Source organism: Artemia franciscana, unplaced genomic scaffold (genome assembly GCF_032884065.1).
Source record: "Artemia franciscana unplaced genomic scaffold, ASM3288406v1 Scaffold_1418, whole genome shotgun sequence".
NCBI lineage: Eukaryota > Metazoa > Arthropoda > Branchiopoda > Anostraca > Artemiidae > Artemia > Artemia franciscana.
In genome coordinates, this window is record NW_027062822.1 from 14,032 (window position 1) to 29,840 (window position 15,809).

The window sequence follows — 15,809 nt, forward strand, 5'->3', positions numbered from 1 at the left end:
TACAAAAAAAACTAAAAAGAAAATACTAAAAAACTAAAAAGCTAAAAAACTAAAAAGAAAATACTAAAAAAACTAAAAAAGCTAAAAAACTAAAAAAAAACTAAAAAAAGGTAAAAACTAAAAAAAAAACTAAAAAGAAAAAAAAAACAAAAACTAATAAAAAAGCTAAAAAAACTAAAAACTGAAAAGGAAAATAAACAAAAAAGGAAAAAAACTGAAAAATAAAGGTGAAAAAGAAAACTAAAAACCGGGACACAGGGAAATAAATGACGATCGGGACACTCAAAGAGAAATTACAGACTAGGACACTGGGACACAAATAACGACCGGGAGATATAAATGACGACCGGAACACTCAAAGATTAATTACAGACCGGGACATCGGAACACAAATGACGACCGGGACACAGGGAATATAAATGACGACTGGGACGCTCTAAGAGAAATTACAGACTGGGACACAAATGACGACCGGGATACTGGGAATATAAATGACGACGGGGACACAGGGAATGTTCGATTAGCAATCACCATCAACAAAGCTCAAGGGCAATCATTAGAATAATCAGGTATAGATCTGAATACGGATTGTTTTTCCCATGGACCATTTTTTAATGCATGTTCAAGAGTCGGTAAACCTGAAAATCTATTTATATGCACAGACAATCGAAGAATGTTGTATATTCGCAAGTTTTACGTAGTTAAAAACTTTCGCGCCACCCCAACACCTAGTATATATATATACATATATATATATATATATATATATATATATATATATATATATATATATATATATATATATATATATATATATATATATATATATATATAATAGCTGTTGGGGTGGCGCTTCGCGCCACCCCAACACCTAGTTGGTGGGGGCGCTTCGTGCCCCCCAAGCCCCCCCGCGCGCGTAAGTCGTTATCCACCGTTGTAGTTGTGTCCCTGTGTCCCACCTGTGAATATAGAAAGATATATATATATATATATATATATATATATATATATATATATATATATATATATATATGTTTTTAACTACGTAAAACTTGCTAATATAGAACATTCTTCGATTGTCTGTGCATATAAATAGATTGTCAGGTTTACCGACTCTTGAACATGCAACATATAACTGTCCATGGGCAAAACAATCTGTATTCAGATCTATGCCTCATGATTCTAATGATTGCCCTTGAGCTTTGTTGATGGTGATTGCTAATCGAACATTCCCTGTGTCGCCGTCGTCATTCATATATCCCCCTGTGCCCCCCGGCGTCCCCGTTGTAGTTTTGTCTCTGTGTCCCGGTCGTTATTTATATTTCCTGTGTCCCGGTCGTCATTTGTGTCCCGGTGTCCCAGTCTGTAATTTCTCTTAGAGTGTTCCAGTTGTCATTTATATTCCCTGTGTCCCGGTGTCCCGGTTGTCATTTGTGTCCCGGTGTCTCGTTCTGTATATACATTCGTTTTTGAATTGGTCTTTTTCTTTAGTTTTTAGTTTTTTACCTTTTTTTAGTTTTTTTTTTAGTTATACCTCATGATTCCAATGATTGCCCTTGAGCTTTGTTGATGGAGATTGCTAATCGAACATTCCATGTGTCCCCGTCGTCATTTACTTGTCCCCCTGTGCCCCCCGGCGTCCCCGTTGTAGTTGTGTCCCTGTGTCCCGGTCGTCATTTATATTCCCTGTGTCCCGGTCGTCATTTGTGTCCCGGTGTCCCGGCTTGTGATTTCTCTTTGAGTGTCCCGGTCGAGATTATATTCCCTGTGTCTCGGTATGTATATACTTTCGTTTTTGAATTGGCATAGGATGAAATAAATTTTTGTGTTTTTCCCCTTTTTTTCTTTTTAGTTTTTTTTTGTTTTTACCTTTTTTTTTCTTTTTTTTAGTTTTTTCTTGTTAGTTTTTTTTGTAGTTTTATCCTTTTTAGTTTTTTTTATTTTTATTTTTTTTTAGTTTGGTTTTTCTCCTTTATTTTTCAGTTTTTTTCCTTTTTTTCTTTTTTTTTTCTTTTTTAGTTTTTTTTTAGTTTTTTAGCTTTTTTAGTTTTTTTATTAGTTTTTAGTTTTTTTTTCTTTTTAGTTTTTTTTTGTAGTTTTACCTTTTTTTTTAGTTTTTTTAGTTTTTTTTTTTGGCTTGAATACATTCGTTTTTGAATTGGTAAATGATGAAATAATTCATACGTCATATGCGGACAGACAGACAGACAGACATAACACACAAACAACTTATTTTTATATATATAAATATACATATATATGGCCTACATATATATTATGATTCCTCAGCACGCTTTCTGTTCTTACTTTGTCTATCAGCCGCAAGCCTGTTTTCTTGCTTTTCTTGTGATTCCTCGGCACGCTTTCTTTTCTTACTTTCTCTATCAACCGCAAGTTTTTTGGCAAAGACTCTTTGAGCGGCTTCCTCGGCTGTTGCCATTGTAGGTTCTTCAGTCATTTTACAATTAAACATTTTTCCGTCCACGATCTTCTTACAATTAAAATTTTGTCTTTGAACGATTTTCTTAAATACCTTTAATGACGTCATCGTCATAACAAATATGACGACAACTAACTTCATGACGACATGACATGATGTCACTCGACACCCACACACACAGACAACTTATTTTTATATATATAGAAGATATATATATATATATATATATATATATATATATATATATATATATATATATATATATATATATATACATATAAATATATATATATATATATATACATCAGTAGAGAAGACCGGAGCACTGTGGACACTTTTTTAAAGGATTGCAAATAACTTTTCATTACAACTCTTTTTTTGCACATCCGATTCTATCATCATTAATTTCAGTATGTTGCCTTTATTTGAGCAATATATGACAAACTTTTACCTCTTACCAAATTCTTATGGGAAGTGATCAAATAAAAAGCAGCAAAGGTCTCCATTTACCAAGACTATCGGGTTATAATGGATGCTTCGTATGGACACTGATGTCCACAATTCCTTGGGTCTGAAGTTAAAAGTCTGGCTAAAGTCAGAAATAGAAGAGTAAAAATCGGAAGTAAAAACAAGTGATTAAAAGAGAAGCATTGAAAGTCATAAAGAGAAGAGCTTGTTGCTTATTAAAAATGTATCGAATATACATAACAACTAGGTATACAGTGACAACTTCGGCAATATTCATATTTAGGCCTGTTATGGTACTTTAAGCAACCACAACTGCTTGATGTTAAACTAGGACAAGTCCACTTGAAAAACAAGCTGTTTTACTTATCATATAGTGCCCCCAGTAGATCAACGAGGCCCTATTTTTATTTTGATACTTGCTGTCAAATTTAAAAATCTGATCTGTTTTGTTGGCTTCATGAAAGGAACAGGTATTTTCAAATAAAGTACCTCATATTTGTTTTGCCTCCTGTTACATTATCTTGTCAATTGAGTAGGTTCATATTTTCCCTATTTTTCCCTTTAAATCAAGCACAAATTCTCCAATTTTCACTTCGATTTAGTCCATTTCTCCTACAATATCTGTATGCATGATTTAAGTCAGTTAGATAAAGTTCTTCCTCCATTTCATCCTGACTACTTCGTATGGTGTCAAAATTTAACTGTTTCCCCCTTTTTCTTTCTAATTTTTGCCTTGTTACTGCTCTCACGTTACTACTTTCCCTTAGCCTTTGCTGTTCGTTCAATGAAGAAGTCTTTCATCAGTTATTTTTACTTGGTGTGTCAGTGGCTATAATGCTCCTGGTCCTTTTGTGGTTGGTAACATTATTTCAGGCACTGACTTTGGGGTGATGAGAAATATGTTCAAGCGAGATATTAGGGCATACAGGCGTTTCTACTGGTTATTCTGAAGATATACTAGGAAATGTGTTTGGGTTACATATATCCTTCCTTTAGGAGGAATAACACTCGGAGAGGCTGGTTCTCCACTATCAAAGGAGCTGAAAAATTCATCATCCTTAGAAATATCACAGTTGAAGGAAAGACTCCAGAAACTCTGAAGTCAGACTGAATGTTTTGTTGCTTGAAAGTCTATGAAAAAGCAGTACCAAGGCAATTCTGTAATTCAATTCAATTCAATTCAATTTATTTATAACCCATCTACAAAAAGAGGGCGGAACGCGCTTAAGATGGAGTAATAAGAGAAAAAAAAGGTACAAATAAGTACAAATCAACACAATCAAACAATTAAATAAGTAATGCTGACCATGGGTGAGACACTATCGACATAGAAGAACGAAAATCATGAAGCCTTTTATCAATAATAGATGTAGGAGAAACTAGGCGAAATTTGTTCACTAAGTAACTATTTCTAGTCCAAGGAGGGTAATTGAGAAGGAATTTAGCATAACGAAAATGTACTCTACGCACAGATAGTTTCTGTGGTTCACTAAAAAACTGCCAAACAGGACTAAGAGAAAGGAGATGAGGTACAACTAGGCTATTATAAATTTTCGCAAGATTTAATTTATCAATATGTTTAATATTAGATACAATTGAAGCATAAGCAATTCTCAATTTTTTCTTCAAAAGTTCAAGGGATAAATTCACAGTTTATTTCATATTTTTTTCAATAGGCATTCCAAGGTAAACTAATTTTTGAGAAAGGGGGACATGAACGTTAGCTAAAGATAAAAAAATAGGGCCATTTTTCTATTTAAAATTGAAAGCTAAAACAGCAGTTTTATCAGCATTGAAAGAAAGCCCAATATTTTTATATTCATTATAAAGCTGATTAAACGCGTTTTCACATCCACTAAAAGTACGGCTTAGATTCAAAACGTCATCTGCAAAAGTTATTAAAGACAAGTTAAATCCAAGGTGAATACAACTAAAATTAACAGAATTTTGGGCATTTAAAACAGAGTTACTAAATAAAGAAGGTGAGGTAAGGCCACCTTGACGGACTCCTTTCAAAATATCAAAAAGGGAAGATCCCCCTTTAACTTCGCCTTAAGGTGATGGTACATATACAGAAGGCACTTTACTATACAAAAATTTACCCCTCTTTTATACGCTTCAAATAAAACTTGGGAAAAAATGCAAGAGTCGAAAGCACGAGCAACATCTAAAGCACAAAGGATAATATGGGATCTACTTCTTTCTGCATCAGCAAGAACATTCATTAAAGCAAAAGGGGCATGCTCCCGGCTAATACCTTTTTGGTAACCAAACTGGTGGGGTGGGACATAACATTTAGAAACAATTTCATCCAAAATAACTGACTCAAACAATTTAAAAATAGTACAAGAAACTGTTATAGGTCGGAACGAATCACACGAAGTAAAATCCTTTTTGCCTTTTTTCGGGATAGGGGTTATTTGACCAACTGTAAATTGATAAGGAACAACTCCGTTTTCAATAGACATTTGAAAAAGTAAAGATAAATGATTAAAAAGAAGAGCACTTGCATAATCAAAATGTCTGGCAGTAATTCCATCAACTCCCGCGGAAGTTCTTTTCTTTAGTTTTTGACAATAAAACGATACATCACTTGGCTTAATTATAAATGTCGAAGGTTCGTGTTTCTTCAGACAAGCACTTAATTCTTTTTCAAATTTTGACTCAAGAGCAGGATCGGGAGAAGAAAACTCATGCTTATAATAATTTATCCACTCAGGCTCAGGAATATTATTTGCACTAATGTGTTCACAAGGGCGTTCAAATTTTGTCCAGAGCTTCGAAGGGTTCTCTGCAATTTTATGAGCGTTTTTCTCAATAACATCAACCTTATGTTTTCTTAACACTTTAGCAAAAAATCGTTTAGAACGTAGCCGAAGACAATTTATAGTCTCAGAGTTAGGCCTGCCGCAATCCCTCCAAATATTCAGCCAAATTTTAGAAGACTCGCACGCAGAAATAAGGGAAGGGTTTTTTGACCAACCCTGAACTTGAGAGCCTTTCCTAATACGCTTGCACGGGACAGCTGAAGCTTCAGCACACTTTAATGCATGGTTAATTTCAGCTAGATAGGTGGTAAGTCCGATGGCTATTTCTTTTTCACTAAGGCCAGAGCGCGTGCACAACAAATGAAAGGGCACCTTTATTTTATTTAATATTCTGTCACATTCAAAACGAAACATCTCACGGTTAACTTCTTTCCAGTCTTTTATATAAAACCGCTTTTTATCTGGCTGTTTAGGGGCATGAAATGAAGCATTTATTTTCAACTTTATTGGAAGTTGATCCGAATAAAAGCCATCACAAATTACCTCGAAAGTTTCACAGGGGAAAGATGCAATAAAATGATCAAGGTTAGAAGTCGCTGACAGGACACCAATAAACGTGAAAGTTTCTGTTTTGTCAGCAACTGAGTAGGAAGGGGGAGGGAATTCAGAATGAGTTGGGTTCTTGGCGATGATCTGTCTGTTAAGTCACAATTAAAGTCTCCCGCAATCAAAACTCGAGTATTTGGACGCTTTGAAACTCCCTTCACAAAACTCGCTAGCTTTTTGCAAGCATTTATGAATTTATTCTCTAATTGCAAAGAGCAGTAATTAGTTGGCAGGTAAACTTTTATACAGATTAGGTCCGAAAATTCGGCAGCAATGAAATGGTCATTCGACTCAAGGAGATTGACGGGAAATTGTGAAATAATAGCTAATCCGCCAGAAGGTCGGCCACGGCTCTTATTCATTTTCGCTGGGTGAAATAAGAGATAAGAATTCTGTGAAATGCTGAGTAAATTTTTCCTTTCATGAGACAAAAAATGTTCTTGCAGAAAAATTATTTCATTTGTACTTAAAAGTTCAGAGAGGACTAGGCCTTTGTCAACCACTTTGCCATTGATATTCCATGATAAGAGACTTAAGGCTCGAGCCATTATGCTGACTTAACTTTACTTAAAAGTCCTTGGGCGACTGGACATTTGAAGCTGTAACAGGGATGATCCTGTGATTTGCACAATGTACACTTCTTGGGCCTTTGACAAGGAGATGTTTTGGAGCTTGAATGACCATGGTCACCGCAGACTGCGCAAATAGCTTCATTTTTGCAGCTACTGGATATATGTCCGTAAGTTTGACACTTGAAACATCTTACCGGGAGGGAGAGATACTCAGCCACTTTGATCCTCTCATAATCTATGACTGGGGGATTTCTTATGGCATTCATAAGATCAACTTTGGTTTCAAATTTCGATCGAAACGAGCGGGTGTTGCCAAACTGTCTTGAACTGACACATTTAGGAATCAGTGCGCAAAGTTCATCGTCATTTATATTGCTGGGGACAAATCGAGCAATACTGAGGTGAGAGGGGCTCCTGATTGTTGCAGAAAGAGATTTATCACCGTTCTGAAAGACCCCGACAAGAGCTTCTGCATCGGCCTTGATAGCTGTAATAGCTCGCCAATTATCTTTCCTGGGCTAAACTTCGACAATTTTAGAGCACTCTCTGCCACACATTTTTTGCAAAAAGTCTTTCCTCGAATCGGACTTTGTGGGGTCAGAGGGCAAATTCTTGAGTACCACTGCATATGAGGGCTTTGTTTCAGTAGCTGTATGAACAATCGAGGGGGAGGGAGGGTCCTTATTCATGAAATTGTCTAGCTTATTACAAACTTCTGTAACTTTTCTGGTGATTACCGCAGCTATCTCACCAGGACAGATAGGGACTTCGTCAGGTTCAACTATCACAAAGACTGGCAGCTCAACGTTACGTTGCTCACAAAGTTCAAGTACCTTTAACATTTCGTTAATATTGTCTTCGGCACTTTTTTTAATGGACAATCTATTGGTGTAGTAAGCAGAAGACCACAGTATCTCCTTAGCATTGATCATATCGTCCTTTGTAAAAAACTCGCATGCTTTACGACTTATCTCGTCACTCTTATTTCCAGCTTTTCGAGCACGATTTAAAAAGTTCAAAATCGCATTCCAAACTAATTTCTCCGACATGGCTATTGCAGATAATATGTCATTGATATATATTCAAGTTCTTAAGTCCTTGTACGAAAATCTCTTTGCTTAATAAATCACTAAGTCCCAAGGGAATTTGCACTCAAATACCAAAACTATCAATTAGCCAACAAATGAAAATAATCGGATTATGAATGATGTTTCAATAAATGTGATAGGTAAGACTTTTGAGGCAAGAGGGCAAGGTGCATGGTTTTGAAGGAGTTTTAGAAATTATGGAAAGGCTCAAAAGTCATTCATCCACTTCCATAAGCAGCACCTATCTTGCCAGTAGGGACACCAGAGCCCATAAAATCTTTGAATTGAACACGAGGCAAGGCCATAAAGGGGGGATTGCTACACCTGTTGTACTAACTACCATAGTATATTGTTACAAGTTCATCCCTCTCGGCTGATGTTAGTTGAACAACATGCTTAAAACCTTTGGAGCTAACACTTTCTTAGATACCTTCAGAGTTGTAAAGTCAGTTTCATCATCATTCCGTATAGCATGGGCTTCATATTTCTCCTTTTCCAACACAACTGATTTGTAGTAAAAATTAAATTTTGTTTGATTGAATGATGTTGTCCGAGCAATACCTATAGTCTGAGGGGAACAGATAGACACACTTAGGTTTTTTTGGGAAGGAAGTAAACCAATCTTCACAAGCAATTTTATTAGTTTCTCCGCTGTCCGAAATCTTTTTCTTGGTGAGTTTTGCAAACTCATAGGACATAATACGAGATTGTTTTGGGCTGAGTCTATGGTCTTGCTTACTAGTTTTTGTCAGATAATTAGCTATGTTGTTTTCTTCATTACCACTTAGTGTTTTTAATGCCTTTATCAGCTTTAAATACCTCTTGTGAATTACACTCAAGTTCTTTCAAAGGCACTTCCTTCTTAATTTATACCCATCTTATCAGCCCTGCTCGAGAAATATTGACTTGCTTTGATGTTTTCTTCATGGAATCACTATTTCAAATTGCTAGCAAAGCTCTTTAATTCTCTACCCTCTGTCAAGCCTCTGGTTGACTTTCTTAGACAAGTTCTTACCATCTGAAAGGGAATTAGCCATTATAATCTAGATTTGGAGCAGATTTTGCTGTAATTGAAGCATCATGGATACCCTTGTCCATATTACCCTGGTCATTGGCATCCATATTACCTTGGTTATTGGTGTCCATATTTCCCCTTAATCAATTACAATAAAAAAGAAAATTAAGATATGTCCTCTCCATGGAGTGTCACTTCACATTACGATTACTCAACGGATAGCCTAAGCATTACTCTCTTGAACTTACATTAGGCTAAACACAGTGTGAAAATAAATTCTGCATACTGAAAATTTACTTCAGTGAAAACAAAGAAATTTGCTTTACTTTTCAAAATTCCAAATTTTTACTCTCAGAAATGAATGCGTCATCCAAACAACAGAAATCCTTTACCACGCGTCTCTACTATTAGCGCGGCCTATTTTGGCTATGCTGAATAGGTGATGAGTCACCTAGAGAAGAGAGTCTATTAAACAAGTGTCCATATTGCCCCAATCTCCCTATTGCAATAACATTGCCATACTTTTCATACTTCTGTGGAAAAATTGAAGATGTCCATGCAAAGAAAAGTTTACATTAAATTGCTTAAAGAACAAAAAAACTAGTAATTGCAAAAGTATCTGGATATATTCTGACAAGGGAGTACAACAATTCAAAAATCATACCAAAAGTTTGAAGCTTAGAAGAAATTGTTGTTCGAGCTCGGACATTAGTCAATAATCAAACATCTTCAGAAGCCTCCAATGTAAAAGACATTAACTTGCGTAAACAGCAAAAAGCTTCTAATTGCAATTAAATAAAAAAAAACTAATTTTTTTAGCTGAAAGTAAGGAGCGACATTAAAACTTAAAACGAACAGAAATTACTCCGTATATGAAATGATTTGTCCCCTCCGCAATCCCTCGCTCTTTACGCTAAAAGTTTTAATTGTTTTAAAAAGTAGAATTGTGGCAAAGAGTCAAACTTTAGCGTAAAGAGCGAGGGATTGCAGAGGGGACAAATCATTTCATATACGGAGTAATTTCTGTTCGTTTTAAGTTTTAATGTCGCTCCTTACTTTCATCTAAAAAAATTTGTTTTTTTTTTATTTAATTTCTTAACGTTTTTGAATTAATGCATGTTTGGTTTTGGCTCTCCGCACATAAATTAATTAAAATGAATTTTGTATATTAATTCTTTTTTTGGCTAAATGGCTTTCTCTTAGATTTGATCAGACTATTTTGAGAAATAAGGGGTGGAGATGGAGGCCTAGTTGCCCTCCAATTTTTCGGTTACTTAAAAAGGTAACTAGAACTTTTAATTTTTAACGAACGTTTTTATTAGCAAAAAATATACGTAACTTGTGAATTAACTTACGTAACAAACTTTCATAACCTTATTTTTTTATTATGTATACGAGTGGGTTTGTACCCTCGTTAACACCTCGCTCTTCACACTAAATCGTAAGTTTTGTCCCAATTCTTTAAGAATGACCCTTGAATCAGAAAGGCCGTAGAATAACCAGTTGAAATTACTAAAAATACTTTAGCATAAAGAGCAAGGTATTTATCTCCTCCTAAATACCTCGCTCTTTATGCTAAAGTATTTTTAGAATCCCTCATATGCGTAATAATCTCTGTTCGTTTTAAGTTTCAATGCTACTTCTTCCTTTCATTTGAAAAAAAACGTTTTCATGTTTATTTTTCATTGTTTTCTTATAGTAATGCTAGAGAATCCTGTGCCTTTGTCATTGAATTTTTCTTCCCCCATGACAGATTCCTCCAAGGAAAGATCCTCCAACATAGCCCCCTCTCCTCAGCCCCACCCCTAAACAAAATAAAATCCCCCCTGAAAACGTCTGTACACTTCCCAATAACCATTACTATATGTAAACACTGGTCAAAGTTTGTAACTTGCAGCCCCTCCCCCAGGGATTGTGGGGGAGTAAGTCATCCCCAAAGACATAATTATTATGGTTTTCGACTATGCTGAACAAAATGGCTATCTCAAAATGTTGATCCATTGACTTTAGGAAAAAAATGAGCGTGGGAGGGGGCCTAGATGCCCTCCAATTTTTTTGGTCACTTAAAAAGGGCACTAGAACTTTTCACCATTTGGTGAAAATCACCATTTGGTCCATACGATGACCCCTGGGGGAAAAAAAACAAAAAAACAAACAAATAAAGACGCACCCGTGATTTGTCTTCTGGCAAAAAATGCAAAATTCCACATTTTTGTAGATAGGAGCTTGAAACTTCTACAGTAGGGTTCTCTGATACGCTGAATCTGATGGTGTCATTTACGTTAAGATCCTACGACTTTTAGGGGATGTTTCCCCCTATTTTCCTAAATAAGGCAAATTTTCTCAGGCTCTTAACTTTTGATGGGTAAGACTGAACTTGATGAAACTTATATGTTTAAAATCAGCATTAAAATGCGATTCTTTTGATGTAGCTTTTAATATCAAAATTCAATTTTTTAGAGTTTTGCTTACTATTGAGCAGGGTCGCTCCTTACTACAGTTCGTTACCACGAACTGTTTGATGATAGTTTTATATATTTTAACGAGAGATTACAACAATTCAAAAATCTTAAACAAGAAAACCAAAAGTTTGAGACTTAGTAGACAATCGGTGTCAGAAATATCGGTGAAATCTTTTGAAAAAACACAGTATAAAAACTTATCTAGAGGTAGATCCAAAAAATGAAAATTTACAAGTATTATAAATGATAATTCTTTGGAAGAAAAAGAAGTTTTTGTTACCCAGCCTGAACAAATAATAAATCTACAGCCTGGACCGTCATGTAAAACAAGATCATTAAGGATAGCTAAAGCAAAGGCTTTGGCGAATTATTTTAAGTGATGAAAACCCAAAATGAAGAAAAATGGGGTTAGAAGATAAGCGACAGCGAAGTTGAAACGTGCCAAAATTGAAAATAGTGGATATGATCGCTAGGTTAGGGATTTTGACATGGATTTGGTCGTCAATTCCTACTATGCTTTTATTAAAAAATAAAGTTCTTGAGATATGTATTTCATAATGACAAAAAGACAAGCGGGGGCAAAAGTCGACATTCAACATTTAATAGAAGCTTCAAGCAATGAAATAGCTATTAATAGCGACATTAGAGTTTATAAGGATGTTAGCCAAGAACCTGATATAGCATCAGCACTCTGTTAACAAAAATAACGGTTCGGTGTTATGTTTTTCATTTTGAAAAAAGATAAGGCAGGGCAAGAACCAAAAGTCAAAAACAAAACAAAAAACTTGGTTTTACAAAGGCACTAATTCTAATTTAAGGTCATCTAAATTTTTAAGGTGTTGATTGATGAAATGAAGAACAGATAAATGTGATTATAAAACTAATGATAGCAAGAATCAAAATGAATAAATTGAATTAAAATCAAGTAGCTGTTGGCATCAAGCCATGGCTAATGATAAAAAAGCCAAGACAGATAGTCCGATTGAGTGAGGGGTAAATCTGGCATCAACCCCCTTATTAGGATTGTACAAGAATGATTTTAGTTCATTTGCTAATAGATAAATCTATCTATTATCCGTGCTTGCGTCATTCTTAGGACAGAACAGCTAAATTAGATAGCCATAGAATTAAAGTAGAAAGTCATAGAACTAAGATAGTCAAAGAACCTATAGTTTTTCAAGTGTTTGGTTAATTGAAACGGGTAAGTAGTGGGAGTAAGTACGACTCTCTTATTGTTTTAGATAGGAACGCTGTCCTAGAGTCTCAATCAGGTTTACTAAGAATTTAAAATTGACATAGGACCGTTAGACTGCTAGGAATAAAAGGTAAACAAGGCACTCCTACCTATGTTATTGGGAAAGTTGAACCAAGAGTTTATAATTGACAAAGGAACATTAAATTTGCGTGGAATGATAGGCAAACAAGCGCCTAAAGTCAAATTTGGCCCATCTGCAATGAGTGTCAGGCAAGGCAATCGATTCAACTCATAAAATTAGACATTTGCACCAATAAAACTTAATTCAATGTTAGTTGACCAACAAGTTGACAGAAATTGTAAGGGGAATAAGCGTCCAAAGCCTAAAAGGATTGTCTACCTAGAGTGTTAGGCGAGCAAACCCTAATTCAGTTTTAATAGAAAAGTTTTTGTCGCGTATTAATTCAGCAGTTGATTTACCAGTTATTTATTATGTTTTGTCAATATGGTATTGGCTATCTAAAACAGAGAAACTTAAGATTAAATCAGCTTTTTCAAATATTTAAATTTTCTCCTCCGACTCCCTCTTTATACCAGAAATACACACCTGGAGAATGAGTATGAGATGTGTAATATTTCAACTCAGCTGCCTGAGCTTGAAGATTATGCTCAATTAAAAGTTCTAAGCGGTCTTCCTGAATGCGCATGAACATATTTGATCTACTGCGCCAATTACTAAATGTTTGATATTTCGTGTTTTATTTATATATTAATATAAAGTTTTCTTGTTATTTTATTTTTTGTTGTTGTTTATTTACTCTACCCATTCTTTTGTTGTTGTATGGTGGGCTATAAATAAAATTCACTCATTTATAAGCTAACCACAGTTGGACTAACAAAAAATGAATTACATATTGGCATATATATATGCTGTACAGCTCTAGGAAGGATCGAGTATTTGTTGACCGAATTTTATGCATTATAGTTTTTATATCATAATCAAGCCTTTGTTTCAGCTAAAAGAAAACGTACTGCGGTTCAGGTAAGAAATGAGGTTAGTAGTTGGTTACGTATTAAATCAGAAGTTAAGCAGGGCAGTATTCAATCCCTATTTATATGTATCATTTTGATGAACTCTCTTTTTAGGAACACAGGAAAGGCGAAAAGAGAACACTCAGTCAAATGGGCAGAAAAAATTTCCTGAACGTAGGTTGTACTGAAGATTTAAGCATCCTACATGAAAGTTTGAGAAAATGAATGAACTCTGGGGTTTTGCGAGTTCAACTAAAGCTATGATAAATTTCTACTATGTTGTTCAGGCTAGGATTAAGTGAAGATAAAGAGTTGACACCGGATAACAGAAAAATTAATCTAGTGGACAGTTTCACTCACCTTAATAGTATCAAACACTTTGTGGTAACGAACTGTAAGTAAGGAGCGACCTGGCTCAGTAGTCGGAACTCTAAAAACAGGATTTTGATATCAATAGATACATCAACAGAATCAGATTTTTCTTTTGATTTTAAATATATGAGTTTCAACAGGTTTATTCCTACTTATTAAAATTTAAGAACCTGAGAAAATTTGTCTTATTTTCAAAAAAAAAGGAAACAACCCTTAAAAGTCATAAATTCGTAATGACAATCATACCATCAGATTCAACGCGTCAAAAAACCCTACTGTAGGGCTTTCAAGCTCCTACTTGCACAAATGTTGAAAATTGTTGTTTTTTTTGCCTGAAGAAAGATAACGGATGCATGTTTATTTGTATTCTGATTCAGTACGCTGAATCTGATGGTGTCATTTTCGTTAAGATTCTATGACTTTTAGGGGGTGTTTCCCCCTCTTTTCTAAAATAACGCAAATTTTCTCAGGCTCGTAACTTTTGATGGGTAAAATTAAACTTGATGAAACTTATATACTTAAAATCAGCATTAAAATACGATTCTTTTGATGTATCTATTGGTGTCAAAATGCCATTTTTTAAAAGTTTCGGTTACTATTGAGCCAGGTCGCTACTTACTACAGTTCGTTACCACGAACTGTTTGATATTTTCCGTTCATTTTAAGTTTTAATTTTGCTTCCTACTTTCAGTTGAAAAAATGTGGTATTTATTTAATTGCTAATCGTTTTTTAAAAAGGGTCGGGAAATCCGGCTCCCCTCCATGGAAAATTCCCTTTCTCCACGTTAAATTTCTCCATGGAAAGGTTTTCCCACGCAACTTAAATTAGCAATATTTGCGGAACTAATTTTGTAAGGCATAGTAAGAAAACAGCCAAAGAGGCTGAAATTATTTTTGTGAAAATGAGAGTGACAAGCTGAGCTGTTCTCAAAGGAATGGAATTAATGAAAGAAAAGTTTTTTTTTATAAAATATAAGTAATAATTTATGTTTTAAGTTTTAATGATATTCCTTACTTTCAGTTGGAAAAAAACTTTATTTTTGAATTTAAGAACAACCACAAGCCCAAGTCATACAATACATTTAGTTTATCATCACATAAGAATCATAGTTATGAAGCTGCTTGAGGTAAATTTAAATGCTATGGCTGGCTGGAAAATAATACAAACGTATTATTGCTTATATTGGCCGTTATTTTACAAAATTGAACTTTAGTATAAACAGCGAGGTATTGACAAAATAGCAAACTTTCTCATATACGCAAAATGAGGGGAGGAGGGGGTTCACCCCCTTGTCAATACCTCGTTCTTTACACTAAAGTTTGACTTCTGTGGCAATTCTCTTAGAATGACCCCTGAATAACAAAGACTGTTTAATTAGAATAAATCACTCTTTTGAAATTACTGAAATACCTTAGTGTAAACAGTGAGGTCTTAACGAGGGGACAAACCCCCTCATATAAGTAATGATTTCTGTTCTTTTTAAGTTATAGTGTTACTCCTTATTTTCAGTTGAAAAAACTAATAATTTCTAACTATTTTAGATAAAACTGGGATATCTGGTGCCCCCTTCATAGAAATTATCTTCCTAAATGGAATATTACTCCATGGAAAGATCCTCCCGCGTAACTCCATCCCCCCAGAAAAAATCCTTCGAAAAGGTTTATATATTTGCCAATACCCAATACTAAATGTAAACAATGGGCAAAGTTAAAAACTTGTAGCCCTTCCCCTGGGGACTGTTGGGGATTAAGTCATCCTCAAAGACATAGTTACTATACATTTCGACTATG